We start from the raw sequence: 17,724 nt of genomic DNA on the forward strand, positions 1-17,724 counted from the left end.
ATAATGCACATAAAAAGGGACTCTTCTCTAATTAATTCACTGAAAATCCTTCCTTTGAATGAATTCACATTTACTTTAGGACACTGTGTATGCTGTTACTGTTCTTGTATATTGTCTTTTGTGTATTGTAAATGTTTTAATCATGCTTATGATGGATCACTAGTTAATATAACCTCATCTATATGTACCATTCCTCTTTGGCTCACTCAAATCCTGAGGGTATGACATTGTCATCCTATATAGATCACTGATCACCAGATCAGGGTGGTTCTTTTAGATTCAGGAATTCCAGGAGAAGATGCTGGGCTAAGAGCCTTAAAACCCACCCTAAGCTTGCACCAGACCTTTGGCCTTGACTTTGCATTTATCAAGATACTCTGATTTGAACTGGTCTTTCTCATCAACTCACTTCCGCAGAGACCAACTGGAGCCCCAAAGTGCATCAGGACTCTTTTTTTTTTAACAGGTGAGATGTGCAAGTATCAAATAGTCTTATTAATTGATGCACTAAGTATCATATGCACCTTTTACAAAGGTGTGTTTGCACTAAGAAACTGATTATTCCTTCAGGATGTAGATCTGCTGAATATCAAATTGGACCATAGCTTCATGTCTTTATTTCTCTTCTCTTTATCAATCAAGCTTGAACCCTTTAGCCAGAGTTATGACTACAAAGAGATCACCAAGATCATCATCTTCCTGACTAACGTCCTCGTGGGTTTGAAACAGGAGGTAAATGATCTCAAGCAACAGATCATGGATCTCACAGATCCCACAGGGACCCCAGCAGGATGGAGTTATAGGAGGAAACCACCAGACTTCAAAAGACTCTGACAGCTGCTGAACAACAAGAGCAGCTGGAAACGGCAGCCAGAAAGGACCTGGAAAAGGCACTTTTTCATGCAAAGTTACTGTTAAATACAGCAGTTATGAGCTCCTACACAGAGATGCCAGAATTGATACTCTGATCCAGCAGCTGGACAACACTCAAGACGAACTTGACATTTCCAGAGAGAACTCAGGTACTCTTATAGGCTGCAAAAGGAACCACAGTGGGAGAGATACCTTACTAACACACCCTTGCTCAGCAGTGCAAACACAGCAGACAGAACCAGAACACCTACAGCAACCACAGAGAGGAGGGGGTCCCTTTCAAGCAGAGACCTTGACAAGCTAACCAGAAACATCCCAGCATTCACATAACCAGGAAAATAATAGTTTTCCTACTTTATGTAGTACTATTAGTAATTTAGAATGGTGGCATCATTTTAAACATTGCTTGCAAGCAGACACCGTAATCAATATTATGCATCTGTCTCATAAGTTTTAGTAACTTCTTACATGCACACACCAGTTTCTGGTCAAAATCAGATAAAACTATAGCTTGAATGTGCCTTCCTACAAGCAGTAGAAAGTTTTCAGTGCTATAATGTGTTTAAATTGTATGATAAGAAACTAACCTGATTTTAGCTAATAAACCCTAATTTCTGTTGTTAGTAGATGGTATAACTTTTCTGATGAAGAAATCTCAGATTAGCAGCCCATATAAATGGTACAAGAATGAATCAGTCTGATCTTGGGGAAAGAAATCCCCTTTGTGTAAACAAAGAACTGTGTGCAGCCGAAGGTAACTCTTTTAGCAGCCATACAGGCAAAGCTAAGCACTTTACCTCAACTGCTAGCTGTCAGCATCTGACTGACACTTAGAAAGATGTGTGTGTAAAGTGTAACTTTCAAATCACTCCTCTCTCTCTATCCCCCTCTCTCTCTCTCTCTCCTCCTTCTCCTCACTCCTGGTTTCACTTCCTGTTTATGCTATCATCTTGAATCTTGAATATTGATGGCGGAAAAGAGAATGAGAATGCACAAGGTAGCGAAGATTACGGTGTAGTGGAGGCCACTATAGCATTGACGGGCTGTGACAGAACCATTGAGAGCACTCCAGGGATTTTTCCATAGTTGGCCTTATCTCAGAGTGAGCAAACTGAGTAAATTCTTAATGATATACCCTCAGATATACATTTACATTAAATTTACATTTATTAATTTAGCAGACGCTTTTATCCAAAGCAACTTACGGATGTAGACAGTGGAAGCAATCAAAAACAACAAAAAGAGCAATGATATATAAGTGCTATAACAAGTCTCAGTTAGGTAAAAAAAAAAAAATATATATATATATATATATATATATATATATATACCCTCAGCTATTGTTTCTATTGACTCAATGAGTTTGGGTCCTCTGACAGATAAACAGAAGTGATTTTAATTTAGCTTGACATGGACAAAAATCATGTTGAATCACACATGGATTCACGTAAACATTTAATTCATTTCATTGAAAATGTTGATCTATGTGATGTTTGGAGAGATATAAATGGTAATGAAAGACAATATACATGGGCTCATAAGTGATGATTGTTTATCTTTAGCTAGATTAGACAGGTTTTATGTTTTTAAGCACCATTTGAACATGTTTAACAAATGTTATATCTAGTGGTGGGCATAGATTATTTTTTTTAATCTAGATTAATCTCACTGTGATCTTGAAATTAATGTAGATTAATCTAGATTAAAATGGCTACTCTGTTCAGCTTTTCCGCGTCTTGTTTTTGGATGCTTTAATGTTTAAATCGACAAGCGGTAAGGCTTAAAAACATGTGAAAAAGATTTCGTGACGATGCGCAGCAGTGGTCCGTCAACTGTCCTGAGCATCTTTTTAGGCTGGCCTCAGACAGTCGGTTATATAAAATGTCAAGGTGGAAATCATCATAGCTTGCTTAGTATTGACCCATCTCCCAACCCAACTTTGAGAATAGATTAACGGCGATATTTTTTTTATCGCCCGATAAGAGTCTCACATTAAAGCCGATAACGGCCCACCACTAGTTATATCACAACATTACCATTTTCTGATCATAACATGGTAAGTTGTTAAATTTATTTTAAGTTCAGTATAACCTAAAAGTGCATATTAGCATGTTGAAACAAATCTTTTAAATTATATTTTTTAATTGAAGAATTTAAGGATTTTTGGATAATTTTCAAAAAGACAAAGTCTTCTTTGAAATCTTTACAACAATGGTGAGATTATGGTAAGGTGCAAATAAAACCATTTTGGTCGAGATGTCTCAAAAGATTTAACTTGTTCATTAGAAGTGCTTGAAAAATAAATAATGTATTTGCTTAAACTAAGTCAGACCTCAAGTGATATTAATTGTTTGGAAACCTTTTTAAGGAAAAAACCTACTAGATCATAAAACACAGTGGGCACTGGTCCGGGTAGAATTTTTAATAAAAACTTTTTTTCACCTATTGGCAGACTAGTTTTCAGATCACTATTTACAAGGTTTCAAATCTTTAAAACAAACTATAAACTGGGAGAACAGTGACAAATTTGAAACTCCGAAAAAATGATTGCACAACACCATTAAAAAGAGTGCTGCACTTCTGAAGAAGGAAAACTCAAAAACTAAATTATGTTAAAAACTTCTGGTCTGAGATTGGAGTTGACCTGCTGGAGGTGTTCAATGATAGCTCAATGATAGCAATGATAGGGTGGGTTGCCATTGAGCTGCCATAGAGCAGTGGTTACTCTTCTCCCAAAAAAAAAGAGAGCTCACTGAGATAAAAAAATTGGAGGCCGTTCTCACTTTTATGCAGTTATTTTAAATTACTTTCAAAAACATTGGCAATCAGGTTGGCTAAGGTAATGGGATAGGTGATACATCCGGATCAGTCTTACTGTGTACCTAGTAGGTACATTTTTGATAATATTTATTTTATTAGGTACTTACAGGTGTCTAAACTACTTGATATCAAATGCGGTCTGTTGTCCTTAGATCAAGAAAAAGCATTCAACAGATTGGAACATTCTTATTTATGGAATACATTGGAAGCCTTTGGTTTTGATTTTTTTAAGAATGCTAAAAATTCTTTATAGTGACATTGGAGAGTGTGGAAGGAAAACTCAAAAACTAAATTATGTTAAAAACTTCTGGTCTGAGATTGGAGTTGACCTGCTGGAGGTGTTCAATGATAGCTTACTGAAGGGTGGGTTGCCATTGAGCTGCCATAGAGTGTGATTAAGATTAAGGTGGTTTATGTGCTCCATTCAAGGTTAACAGGGGAATTAGCCAAGGATGTTCATTATCCGGTATGTTATATTCTATTGCTATTGAACTACAGTTTGGAAGGTTTAAGAGTACTACAGTGTGATTTAAATTTTTGTTTATCAGCCTATACTAATGATGTTATAACAATAATCAATAAACAATAGGATATACATTTCCTATAGAAATTAATAGAGGAATTTGGAAAATGTTCAGCAAGGGTTAATTGGAAGAAAAGTGATGCTTTGTTATGAGGAGATTGGAATAATGGAAAACCTAAAGGCTTGCGGGATTTAAATCCTGCCATGATTTAAAACTGAAAATAAAGTTCTGAAAGGTTGAAACTAAGTGTTTGAAAACTCAAAATCGTAAAAAAAAAAAAAAAAAGTTTTGCAAGATTGAAAAATAAGATTTGCAAGCTTGCAAAATGTAAAAAAAAAATACAAATATATCTGCAAACATTGTTTTTGAGTTTTGCAGGCTTGCAAAGTGGTAAAAAAAAAAATCAAATCTCTTCAAACATAATTTTGTTTTTGAGTTTTCTGAGTTGGTGTTGTGTGATAATTTTTTCAGAGTTTCAAATGTGTCACTGTTCTCCCAGTTTGTAGTTTGTTTTCAAGATTTGAAACCTTGTAAATAGTGATCTTAAAACTGGTCTGCCAATAGGTGAAAAAAAGTTTTGAAACTGAAAACTGAGGTTCGAAAGAGCGAAACTTATTACATTACATTACATTTGCACTCCTATTGCAGACAATTTTTTCAGAGATGAGTTTACAACACCCACTTTGTGGAAATACGCCCACACAGTTGCGAGCTTGCGACTCACGTGATTTGTGGCAGCGTTGTCACGTAGCTCTGCTCTGAAACTCTGAAACTCAGACTGAGGGAAAATGAAGCTTCGCAACCTCGCAACTAAAAAAAAACCCTTGAGGGAGGGCCTTCTGCTCTTGGCCAATGCTTTGCTGTCTGCTGACGTACAGTCCAATCACAAGTCGTATTTACTGGAAAGGTGGGATTGACCGACTGCTCCGCCAATGACAAAAGCGCACAGAATACTCAAAATAAAACGGTCCTAAAATTTAAAAAAGGTTACTGACTTGTCGCTGGAATTCACCATACAATTGCCAGTAGCCACTGAGTTTACCACTGATAGGCCGGCGGTGCATCAGTATACACACTCACCTCACGCAGCGAACGACTCACTTTCCTCAGCAAACGAATCACTTTCCTCAGCGAACGACTCACTTTCCTCAGCAAATGAATCACTTTCCTCAGCGAACGACTCACTTTCCTCAACTTAGTTTCTTTTTCGGGGGGCGGGGGGTTAGTCCTGTAGCTAATTTCACATAATGATTCCAAATTACAAAATCATAATTTTTAAAAAAGGTTTTATAAAAAAAATTGCCTTATTAAATGAACTGTTATTTATAAGCTTTTTTTTCCATCTGGGGCCTGAAATTTATTAATTTTGGTAAATATTTAGCTAAATGTGCTGGCACCTTGTCTGGTTTAGGCCTGTCATGGATAAATAATGATGACAATAAAACTGCCAGTAGGTGACAGCACAACCATGGTTTAAGAATTTATTGAATCATTCAAATCAAACTTTTCATTCAAAATGGCTGATTCTATCAGAAAGGAAACAAGAGAGTCCATTTGAATGGACTGTTGAATCACTGGCTCACATGATTAATTGAAAATCTGATGAATTAAAGGAACAAAACACCGTGGCCTTGTCTGAAATCGCATACTTCCATACTATATAGTAGGCGAAAAACAGTATGCGAAGCAAGTAGTATGTCAGAATTCTTAGTATTCAAAAAACAGTAGGCAAAATGTACCCGGATGGCCTACTACTTCCACACGAATTCTGTAGCATGCATAGGATGGACACTACTCTATCCCATGAGGCCACGGGAGAGGACTCGTCATACTCATATTCGAAAATAATGTGTAAGTACCTTATGGAAGTGTAAGTACCTTATGTATTAACGCTGTTCGTTGTGGTTAAAGTGTACTTGTTTAACATAATCCAAGTAAGCGACTGACTTGTTAAAGTTTTACACATTGTAAACTGATGAGACTATTTTGTAAATTGAGTTTAAAAATATGTTAAATAATCATTATCTATCAGAGGCTGTGCCTCAGCTTGTTAAGGCTGCTCTCTACAGACAGTTCGTTAAGTAATTTAATGAGATAAAGTAACTAAATTTAATTTACATTTTACTAGTGTGGATATTTTGATAAAAAAAAAACTTGTTGGATAACTTACATTGCAAACTATTGTTAATAGGTGCCTCAGTTTGATAATAAATCATCAGTAATGTTTAAATCCTGTTCTGGTGTTACAGAGACTGATGAACACACACTTGTTCTCATCCACTGATAAAACCCTACTTACTGGAAAGCATAATTCAGTAAGTATATAAATTAAAATTAATCTTAACTACACACACTATTTACAGTGTGCAGAGCACGAATTCTGAGTATGGGTCACCATACTTGGCTGAATGTCACGTCACATGTATTTATGTTAAGATCATCACTGATTTATGCTGTTTTTTTTTTTCATTATAATATTAATTTCCAGGTATTTCCAGTTGCTATTTTGTCAGTTGCAAAGTGCTTAATAGCAAATAACTTTTGAAGCACTTTTGTGCACACTGATTTTGTAGCAGTTTCCAGTTGTTTTTTAAACAAGCAAAAAACATCTGAAAAATGTTTTCTTGAGAATGGGTGCCACACTTTAGAGAAATACCCATACACCAGGTCACATTTGAAATTATTCTCTTTATTTATTTATTTATTTTTCATTTCTACATGGATAAGAGCAAAAAGCTTCAGACAAAACCACATTAACATTTTCATAAAGTAGTATAATAGAGCTTAACCCTTTAACTGCCCCACCAAGAAAAAAAGCATTTGAAAAATGTTTTGTTTGCATTTCTTATCTCCTTATGTCATTAGTTACCACACTCAATGTATTTTTTTTCAACACGTCCCATAATTTTTAAAATATCGGCCTCTACCAAATGGTTGATATGTCACTTTATGGCAAAAGTACCGGAATATACACATACTATGGAAATCAGAAAATATGAACTATAATGAATGATCAGAAAGTTTTATTTCTCAGCAAATAGTACATTCTGACAGCAGAAAGGATTATCTGAGAACATTAGCTTAGCTTTCTACGTTTACCATAAAGTGACAAATCAACCATTTGGTTGAGCAGGCAGTTAAAGGGTTAAAGCAACAGCAAAAGGGAATTTCTTAAGACGTTTCTATAATAATGTCAGGAAAATAAACTTCAGCAGCTTCAGTTCAGTAACTGTATGTGTACAAGATGAGGACTTTAAATTTGGGTAACAAAAATGAGTGAAAAAACAGTGGAAATCTAAAATTTACCCCAGGGATAAAGTAATACATATTGTAAAATTAAACTTGTTGTAAATATGTTGGTATGATATGTTATGTGCTATGTTGCTAGATTTTCAAAAGAGCGTCTCCCAGGATGTGCTTTCCTGCAGGTGGATACAGGCCTCCAGTGTTCTTCAGCACCCTGGCATCATACACAGACCCGGGATACTCAATAAAGATATCAAGGTACTTCCCCTGGTGGTGACCTGCAGCTGAACAAAATGAAACCGCTTCCTGTTGAAATAACATTGGACTTCACTTGCTGGAGGTTCAATTTGTATGTGACAGCCATCTGTTGTTCCAGTTACCAGAAGAAAAGCTGCTTCCACTGCCTCCAGGTCATCTGTGGGGGAGAAGGCAATCAGCATCCTCAAAATCCCCATGAAAGACCTGCTCATTCTGTGCACAATGTTATGCAGCTCTTGGATGTCAAAGGCCATTGACAGCAGCCTGTATGATGCTGTTCACAGTCTGTAAATATGTAGTTTTTGTTTTTTAGAATAAAATTTCTACAGGTTACACATTTTTGCTGATATATCTATATCTATATATATATATATATATATATATATATATATATATATATGTGTATATTGTTTATAATGTATATATTATGTATGTATTTATGTATATATTGTGATGTGTGTATATGTGTGGGTGTGTGTGTGTGTGTGTGTGTGTGTGTGTGTTTCTGTGTATATTTCTATAATGTATTTATGTGTATATATGTGTGTTTGTGTTTGTCTAAGCATTCATTCAAGTTTATTAATTAATTTATGTTCCTTTTGTTTCTTTTGTGTAATTTTATTTGTATTCACTTATTACAATAAATTACTTGATATCCTTACATAAAATCAGGCTGTCATTCTGTTCACAGATGTAGCTGCTGTTATTCTGAGGTAGAAAATGAAAAGCTAAATTTATATTTAGTAAAGGATTTACAGCTGTCAATGAAGGCGTGATCTGCAAGCAGCTGACCGACTCCTGCTTTGAATTGTTAATTCAAACGACTTTAATAAAAACGCAGACGAAAGCAGTAAGAATAACAAAAAACATCACCGATGTTCGCTCAGTAGATTGGGCTCTTTAAATGTACGCACTGTTGTGACGACGTATATCACGTGACAATGTCAACATGGCGGATGTAGTACGTCTGAATTCTATTCATACTACCCACAGTCATACTATATAGAACGCACTTTTCTAATGGTCGAGTAGTACGTTCAAATTCAAATGTAGTACCCAGTACGCAGTATGCGATTTCGGACTCAGCCCGTGTTAAGGGGCGGTCACACTGCACTTTTCATTCCATTGACTTCCATTCAAACGCATGCGAATGCGTCAGACCGGAAACGCAGGCTCAAGCGAAAAATTTAGCATTTCGCTGCGTTCGAAAGTTCAAGTTTCGTGAACTCTGACCTGCGAATTCGCATCACGTGAAGTCGTGTGACCAGTAGATGATTGATACGTCACTGCGTGACCTCTCTGTACAGAAATAAAAAAAATGAAGTGCTAATTTTAGCCGTATCGCAGCATCCTATTTGATATAGTACATACTTAAAAGATAATAAAAAGAGAAGCTGCATGGTTCGCAGTGTCAATGGAAACAGGAACAGATGGCACATTTGAATGATGGCACGTTCTATATTTTTTTTATTGTTTAGTGTGTATATATTTATATAGAGAGAGAGACAGAGTACAATATAATAAGACGCTTTCGACGCTGTCGCAAAAGACACAATAAAAGCACAGATTAACCCATGTTGTGATAACTGAGGGGAAACCGTTATATCTTGCTCCCGCCCATATTCGCAGCGGCGTCCAAAATAATTTTGCACGTTCAAAGGCTAGTGTGACCGCCCCTTTAAGGGCCGTTCACATGTCGCGCCTAAAAACGTGTCTCCTTCTTTCCAAAGTGCTCAGGCAGTTGCGCTCCTAAGGTGTCTGCTGTTTCTAAGCAACCATTACCTGCTCTCTCCATGAAGATGCGGAAATTTCAACAAAGGATAAATGAATTGCAGCACTAAAAATCGCTTGCAGTAGCTCTGCTACTAAATTTATTTCAAAATTCCTTCATCTTGCCTGAGCTTTCAACGTTGTTACGGAAAAGGATGAAGCTGATTGGTTGGTTCTTGTCACATGACCTGCGGTTCGCTTGCGGCTCTCTGAAAAGTTGAGATCACTTATCTATAATATAGAACTGGATTGCTCATGACGTCATTAAAGTGAAGCCGCCGCGCCGCCATATTGGTAATTCCCTAGTGTGCGAAAACATTCCATTGAATTAATAGGAATTTGTATGATTTTAATGAGAAAACATCACCTAACAAGTCAGTGTTTATAAATATGAAGTATCACTCTACATTATTACAATGCGAACACCTTAGGCATGTAAACGGTTATTTTTTAAATGTCTGGAATTTCCCCTACTTATTAAAAAGATACGTTCATTACAGTAGTGAGCATCATGAACATGATAAACATCAGACGGACACAACCTCTACACATATAACAAACTACAAAGTGTTCATTCTGAAATCTGAATTTATTCAGAGAAAACATTGACTATATACAGTACAGATTTAAGAAATAAATACAAAGCTTTAAAAAAAATATTTAATTATAGAGCAATATTAACAACATAATTGTATTATTCATTGTTATATATTAAAATCCATTTCTGATACTAATACGTTTCGCTTAATAATTCCTGAATAATTTTGTTCATAAAGAAATAAGCCATTTTTGTGTTTGATCAGTTACCTGTGTCGTCAGTGCGCAGCAGACACACCCACCTACACGATTTAAATATATCGCTTATCCTGTCCGAGAAGACCGTAAACACTGCAGATAACATCTGAAGTAAACATTACTTTATTACACATAACATAAAAACGAGTCCCGTTTGACTGATCAGCTTCAAATTGAATGATTTCAGGACAGCGGTTTGAATGTAACTCAATGGTGCTCTCTGCTGGTAGGGATTAGTAAGATTGCGGATCGAACACTTCCGGTGGCTTAACTGCCTGTTGGCAGTTTAGAACGTGATGAGCGATCCAGTTATATATATAGATCAGTGGTTGAGATGTTTTTAACTCGATGTGGTGTGGACGTGCCTGGAAAAAACGCGTCGCTTCCATTATGAGCGCGCCTTTGAAAATAACATTGAAAATAACGAGCTTGAGCGCGCAAAAGACGCAATATGTGAACGGCCCCTTACTATGCACTGTTGTAGCTACCAAATTAATAGCACTTTTCTGCTCGCGCACATGTGCTGATACTCAAGAATTCCTTAATGTTTAATGAATATAACATTATAAAAATTTTCATGGCTTAAATTATAAGGACATTCTAACTGTATTTATTAATTCTAACAGGCTTCATTGCGCAGTGAATGGTTTTGGACTCTTAGGACAGCTCTCTCAATCAGTCACAAACAGCGTATGAGGACAATGGAAGCAATAAAAACAACAAAAGAGCAATGATATACAAGTGCTATAACAAGTCTCAGCTTAAACGTAACAAAGCCTCTAAAATAATATAATAAAGTAAAAAAAAAAAACAGATAGAATAGAAAAAGATTAGAGCAAGCTAGTTTTAGAGGTCTTTTTTTACCTTTGTTAATTGTATAATAAAAGAAAACCGATAGAATACAAAAGATTAGAAAGCTTAATATTATTTTTTTTTTAAGAATAGTGAGTGTTAAAGTTAGAGGGTCAAATAAATTTGGAAGATATGTGTTTTAAGATGATTCTTGAAGATGGATCAGGATTGAGTACAGACAATCCAGTAAAGATTTACCCAAACGAAGGTCTGAGACTACAGAATATCCTCAATGCAGAAAGCACTCTCTTTCACACACACACACACAGACACACACACAGTATCAATTTTAATGATGTGGTGGCTAACAAATAGTTTATCATGTTTTAAACATTATATATTTATTAGCCTACTTATTTATGTTATATATATACTTATATTTTATATATATTTTATATATATAATACTTATATAATATATGAAAATACAGATGTTTAGAACATAATTCAGGTTTATTTTTTATTATTTTTACAAAATATAGATTTTAAAATGTCTCAATACATATAGCCTATAGTGATTGCAGAAAAAAAAAGTTAACCATGCATTCATAAATTTGTAATAGGCAATTATTTATAATTTTACTGAAATATTTTAGTGAAAGTAAAAAATACACTGTACACCTTTCTGAATATTTAAATATAATATCTAAATATTCTTTTGGATGCACTATAGAAGTCACTTTAATTGTACTATTCGGTATATACATGAAGAGAGAGTCAGTGGTCCACTGTGTGAAGAAAGTGAGTCGCCAGCTGAGGAAAGTAAGTCATTCGCTGAGGAAAGTGAGTCGCCAGCTGAGGAAAGTGAGGTGAGTGTGTATACTGATGCACTGCCTGCCTATCAATGGTAAACTCATTGGCTACTGGCAATTGTATGGTGAATTCCAGCAACAAGTCGGTAACCTTATTTTAGAACCTGACCGGACAACATCCTAGACGTGACCGCCTTGTGGCCAGAAATCTGTGCATCCTCTGTTTGCGTATCCTGTGCACTTTTGTCATTGGCGGAGCAGTCGGTCAATCCCACCTTTCCAGTAAATACGACTTGTGATTGGACTGTACGTCAGCAGACAGCAAAGCATTGGCCAAGAGCAGAAGGCCTTCACTCCAGGCTTTTTTTTTTTTTGTTGCGAGGTTGCAAAGCTTAATTTTCGCTCAGTCTGAGTTTCAGAGTTTCAGAGCAGAGCTGCGTGACAACGCTGCCACAAATCACATGAGTCACAAGCTCGCAACTGTGTTGGCGTATCTCCGCAAAGTGGGTGTTGTAAACTCAGCTCTTAAAAAATTGTCTGCAATAGAAGTGCAAATGTAATGTAATGTACTAAGTTTTGCCCTTTCGAACCTCAGTTTTCAGAGTTTCAAAACTTTTTTTCAACTATTGGCACACCAGTTTTCAGATCACAAGGTTTCAAATCTTGAAAACAAACTATACACTGGAAGAACAGTGACAAATTCAAAACTCTGAAAAAATGATCACACCACACCATTAAAAAGAGTGTTGCACTTCTGAAGAAGGAAAACTCAAAAACAAAATTATGTTTGAAGAGATTTAATTTTTTTTACCACTTTCCAAGCCTGAAAAACTCTGTATTCAGAGATTCAAAACTTTTTTTTCACACATTCGCACACCAGTTTTTTAGGTCACTATTTACAAGGTTTCAAACCTGGAAAACAATCTAATACAGTGGGAGAACAGTGACAAATTTTGATACCTAATGATGAAGGTGTCAAGGTTTAATTAATTTACTGAACAGGGCTGCGTTTCCCAAAAGCATTGTAAGCCTAAATTGATCGTAAAAACGATCGTACGATTGATCTTAATATTACGGTCTGTTTCCCAAAAGCATCGTAGCTTAAGTAGCACTTGAAAATCTTCGTAGATCTACGAGTGCTCTGGTGTAATCGTACATCCCCAAGTGCATCGTAAGAAGACAGATTTATGAGGACACCTGCAGGACAACCGGCAGATTACACTTTTATCTAGATTTAACACACTGCAACGCGAGTAATATAATAATATTTTGATTGTATTTTATTGTACTCATTTTTTGTTTACATGAATTTATAAATGAAATAAATAAAAAGGGGAAAACAAGATAAAAAACACATCTAAAAATAAAATAAATGAACAAAAAAAATCATAAAAGAAGTAATGTGGGAAATTTGCTTCAAAGACTGGGCAAAATAGGAATGAATTCAAAAAAATCTGTCAATGACTTGCTGACGTGCACGAAAACCAGCCAAGTATTGGGCATTTCTTGGTTGGCCATGTGGTCCCATGCCATCTTCGTCCTCCACATCCTCCTCCTCCTCCTCCTCCTCCTCCTCCTCCTCCACCTCTTCATCTTCCTCCCTGTTAAGTAAGGGCACTCTCATCTGCACTGCAATGTTGTGCAGCATAGCTGTTACTATTATTACTGCACAGCACTTTTGTGGAGCAAACAAAAGACCACCACTGGACTGGTGAATTGCCCAAAAGCGCATCTTCCACCTCCCTATTGTGCGTTTCACAATACTACGTGCAACACGGTGTGCCTCGTTGAAATTTGTCTCCCTGTTATTCATAGGATTAGCCACAGGCGTGAAGAGATATGGCCTCAGTGGGTAACCACTGTCCCCAAGCAGCCTCCACTGTCCCTGTAAGTTTTGTGCCTCCTGACCAACAGATGAATTGGTGAACATGAAGGAGTCATGTGTGCTTCCGGGCCACCTTGCCACAATGTCTGTAATCGAACCCTTATGGTCACAGATCACAGATCACCTGTCAGTTGATAGCTGCATAGCCTTTGAGGCATGTATATACATGGCCATCCACAGATGGTGTAAGGATAGGGATCAAGGTACCATCGATCACTCCAATGACCTGTGGGATGTGATGATGTGTTAAAAAATACTGTTGTATTTCTGTGATGTCCTGTCTTGATGCTGGAAATTGAATGTGTTCCACAGCAAGTGGAAGTAATGCATTGGTGACCGCTTGAACAGCTCTTGAAACTGATGCCTTACTTGGTCCAAGCCCATCACCAAGTACCTGGAGAAAACTGCCTGTTGCATAAAATCTCAAGGCTGATAGGAGTTGGATTTCAGGGGACAAGGCAAAATTTCTCCTGGTGGCATGCATCAGCTGAGGTCCAATGCTATTTAGCAATTGGGCTATTTGTTCTCTTGGCAGACGGTATCGCCTTATTATAGCCATGTCATCAAGGATATCCAAGGGGGTTTGATGCTGTCTGATGAAGGCATTTAAAGTCACCAGTCTACTTCATGGTCGTCTCTGTCTTTGTCTTTCTCTAACCCTCAATTGAAGAACACGCTGTAGTGCAGCCATGATTTCCTCTGCAAGTCTAGTGAGGTGTAAACTCTATACTAATCCTAGCTTAATTGAAGAAACCATGTGAAGGTTATCAGGCTGTGATAATGTTCACATATCTGCCTATCATCAATTTAAGTAATGACATTAGGCCCTACCTTGAAGAAAGTGAAGGTGTGGCATCCTAAGAAACTGTATAGATTACATATTATATTCCTTTAATCTATCCTCTGTTCATAATGATGAAAAGTTGTGCTTATTATAAAAATGTATACATAGAACAGTACTGGTAAAAAATTTTGTTGATTTTTTTGTCTATACCTGTAGAAATGTATTGGCTAGATGAAGTACTGTATATATATTTGTGTTATCTGTCACGCCAAATATATAGACTTTATATTAATAATATTGAAACGTAAATGCTTATGTCTGAAAATAATCATCAACCATTAGCCATTTACTTCAGAAACATTTGGAAGAACTCATAACAATTATTATATTATTTCAAATGGTCTTAGGCCTCGTGTGCATGGTTCAACAAACACATGGACATCAAAAACACTGCATATAGCTTTATTAATAAAAAACATTGCATAGTTTTATTAATTTGGGTTATTCAGTTCCCCACAACCTGCAAAATACATTGTACAGTGTGAGTCATAACTACATATAGAAAACATTTCACATTGCACAAATTACTGAAACAATAAATCACATTACCTGTGTCTTCTGGCAAGATAATTGGCACAGAAATTGAGGGCCTTGCAAAACTCATCTCCTCTAGTGCAAGCCTCCTCTCTTCTAAGGCCAGTTTGGCCTTCTTGAGCTCAATGAGCTGCTGTTGGATATTGTTGTCTCTCTCAATGGCTTCTTGAAGGCATTGCCTAATGTCTTTCAAGACATCTAGTTTCTCTCTCTCCAGCTGCACTAGGTCCTGACTACAGCTACAGACATTCTCAAACTGCTGAGTTATTGTGGCTGCAGTCTGGACCACTGAAGATGGAGGCTGTGGCCTGGGAGGGTTTTTTGGAGGACTAGGAGATGGTAGGTGCTCGGAGATGGCAGATGAAACTGATGGTTCCTCTGAGCATGAAGGACCTGACTCAGGTTCAGGCTCAGGCTCAGGTTGAGTTATCCCTACTCCGCCATGGATGTCAATACCACCACTAATTTCATCTGAACCACTTGTGCCAAGTATTGACAATGCCTTTTCTTCCTCGGCTGTAAGAAGGGGGGACTCATTGGTCCCACCACCTGTTTTTTTAATTGCAGTCCTCTGCAGTGCCCTCTTCCTTTTTGCCAGGCTTGCAAAATCCTGCCACTTCTTGCGGACCTCCTTCCGTGACCTTTGAACACCCCTGGTTGCAGTTAGTTTGGTAGCAATGTCCTCCCAGATGTTTTGTTTTTCTTTATTAGTATGGGGTCCTTTAAATCTGGTAAAAATCACATCTTTGTTTTTCTCTATCTCCTCTAAGAGGACATTAATTTCATCCTTTTGAAAGGTATCTTTTCTTGTTTTGTTTTTTTGTTTGTTTTTTGTTCAGCCATTTTGTCAGTGTCTCCGCCTGTATGTAGGTGCTTTATATAAACTTGATTGTCTTGATTGGTAATCCAAAACAGATGACAATTATTAGGTTAAACGTTCAGAATACGATTCCATATGAGGTTAAATTTCAGCACTTCGCGAATGGACAGCGACTCGTAAGTAGCACGTAGAGCGCGTTCTCGCGCGTTCATGTTAAGTGCATTTTTGGGAAACGCTCGTGGAATTGCTGCGAGCGTTCGTAAGTTTGCACGTAGAAAACGCTCTTAAGAGCTAAGATACATCGTTATCGGGAAACCCGGCCCAGGATTGCAACATTCCGGATACCGTTTATATAAAGATTTCAGATTGGCAGTTGCAAAAGGACCGGGTTTCCGATCTATTTGCTCAATTACTTGTTTTCTAGCTAAACTGACAGAAGCATTTAAAAGAGAAGAGAAGTTCATTCTGGAAGACTTTTTTCAGGGAATAATATTCCCTGTAAAATAATAATATATAGGACCCTTTCCCTGTTTGACAATTCAACTGTTATTTGAAGAATGTTCAGGTATTTTTTTAAAAAAAAACAAGAACAATCTTTTTCTGTTGATTTCTTTTCTTGTATAGGAAGGATTTTCAATAAGATGTGTTCTTATCGGTAACAAGAAAATGCTTGAAAAAAGAGTTGATACCCCATGGTGTTCAATTTTTTAACTATGTGATGAAGTAATACCTGAATGGAGAGTGTTATATAAGCCACCATTATCAAAGAAAACAGGAGATTTGCAATGGAGAATTTTCCATGGAGCCATTGCAGTTAATTCTTTTATTTCTGTTTTGGATTCAACAACCCTGGTTTCTCCTTTCTCTTTTCAAAAGGAAATCATGCTTTCATGTACTGTTTTAGACTTAAACCTTTATTTGTGATGGTTCAAGAAATGTGTGTTTCTTTCCTGAAACTTTTATCTTTGTTTTTAAGTATGCACAGAAAAAAAATTATTGTGTTTCCATTACTGAATCATATTCTTGGGCAAGCGAAATTTTGCCATGAATGAATTAATGATCTTTCCACATTTAAATTGAAATGGTGCAGTCATGATGTGTTATGTACAATAACTGAAGATGATTTAGCTTTTTTGTTGATGTTGTTGTTTTTGAGTGTTTTTACGTAATATTTGATTGGGGTAAATGTTACTTGATCTATTTTGGGTTATTTGTGAGCTTTTTTTTTTAAATCTAATTCTCTCTCTCTCTCTCTCTCTCTCTCTCTCTCTCTCTCTCTCTCTCTCTCTTTACTCAAAGTGTCTCCTTCATTAAGAATGACTGGGAATAACTTTATGACAAAAAAAAAAGACTGAAAATTAAGCCAAAAAAGAAAACATTGTACTTTGCCTACGTCACCCAGTACCGCTGCTCTCTATACACAAAGTATGCATCATGCGTAGGTGCCAGCACTAACTCCCACGAGGGCACAGTTCCAGCTGCTCAAAATAAAAATAAAAAAATAAATAAAATCTTATATGCGATATTGGTATACACTTTTCTAACATCAATAGCATTTGAGGAGAATGACTTAGAGTCATAAAACATCTGAAACTGTTCATCTAGGTGTCAACTATAATGCACACCTTGTACATTTTTTTATATTTTTGTAAATCATTTGTAAATTTTGCTACTAACGCAAATTTAAAGCTCAATGGCTTTTGTTGAGAAAGACCTACAGTCATAAAAACAACTTTAATGTGTTAATTTAGG

The sequence above is a fragment of the Carassius auratus genome, chromosome 43 (genome assembly GCF_003368295.1).
Source record: "Carassius auratus strain Wakin chromosome 43, ASM336829v1, whole genome shotgun sequence".
NCBI classification, from domain to species: Eukaryota; Metazoa; Chordata; class Actinopteri; order Cypriniformes; family Cyprinidae; genus Carassius; species Carassius auratus.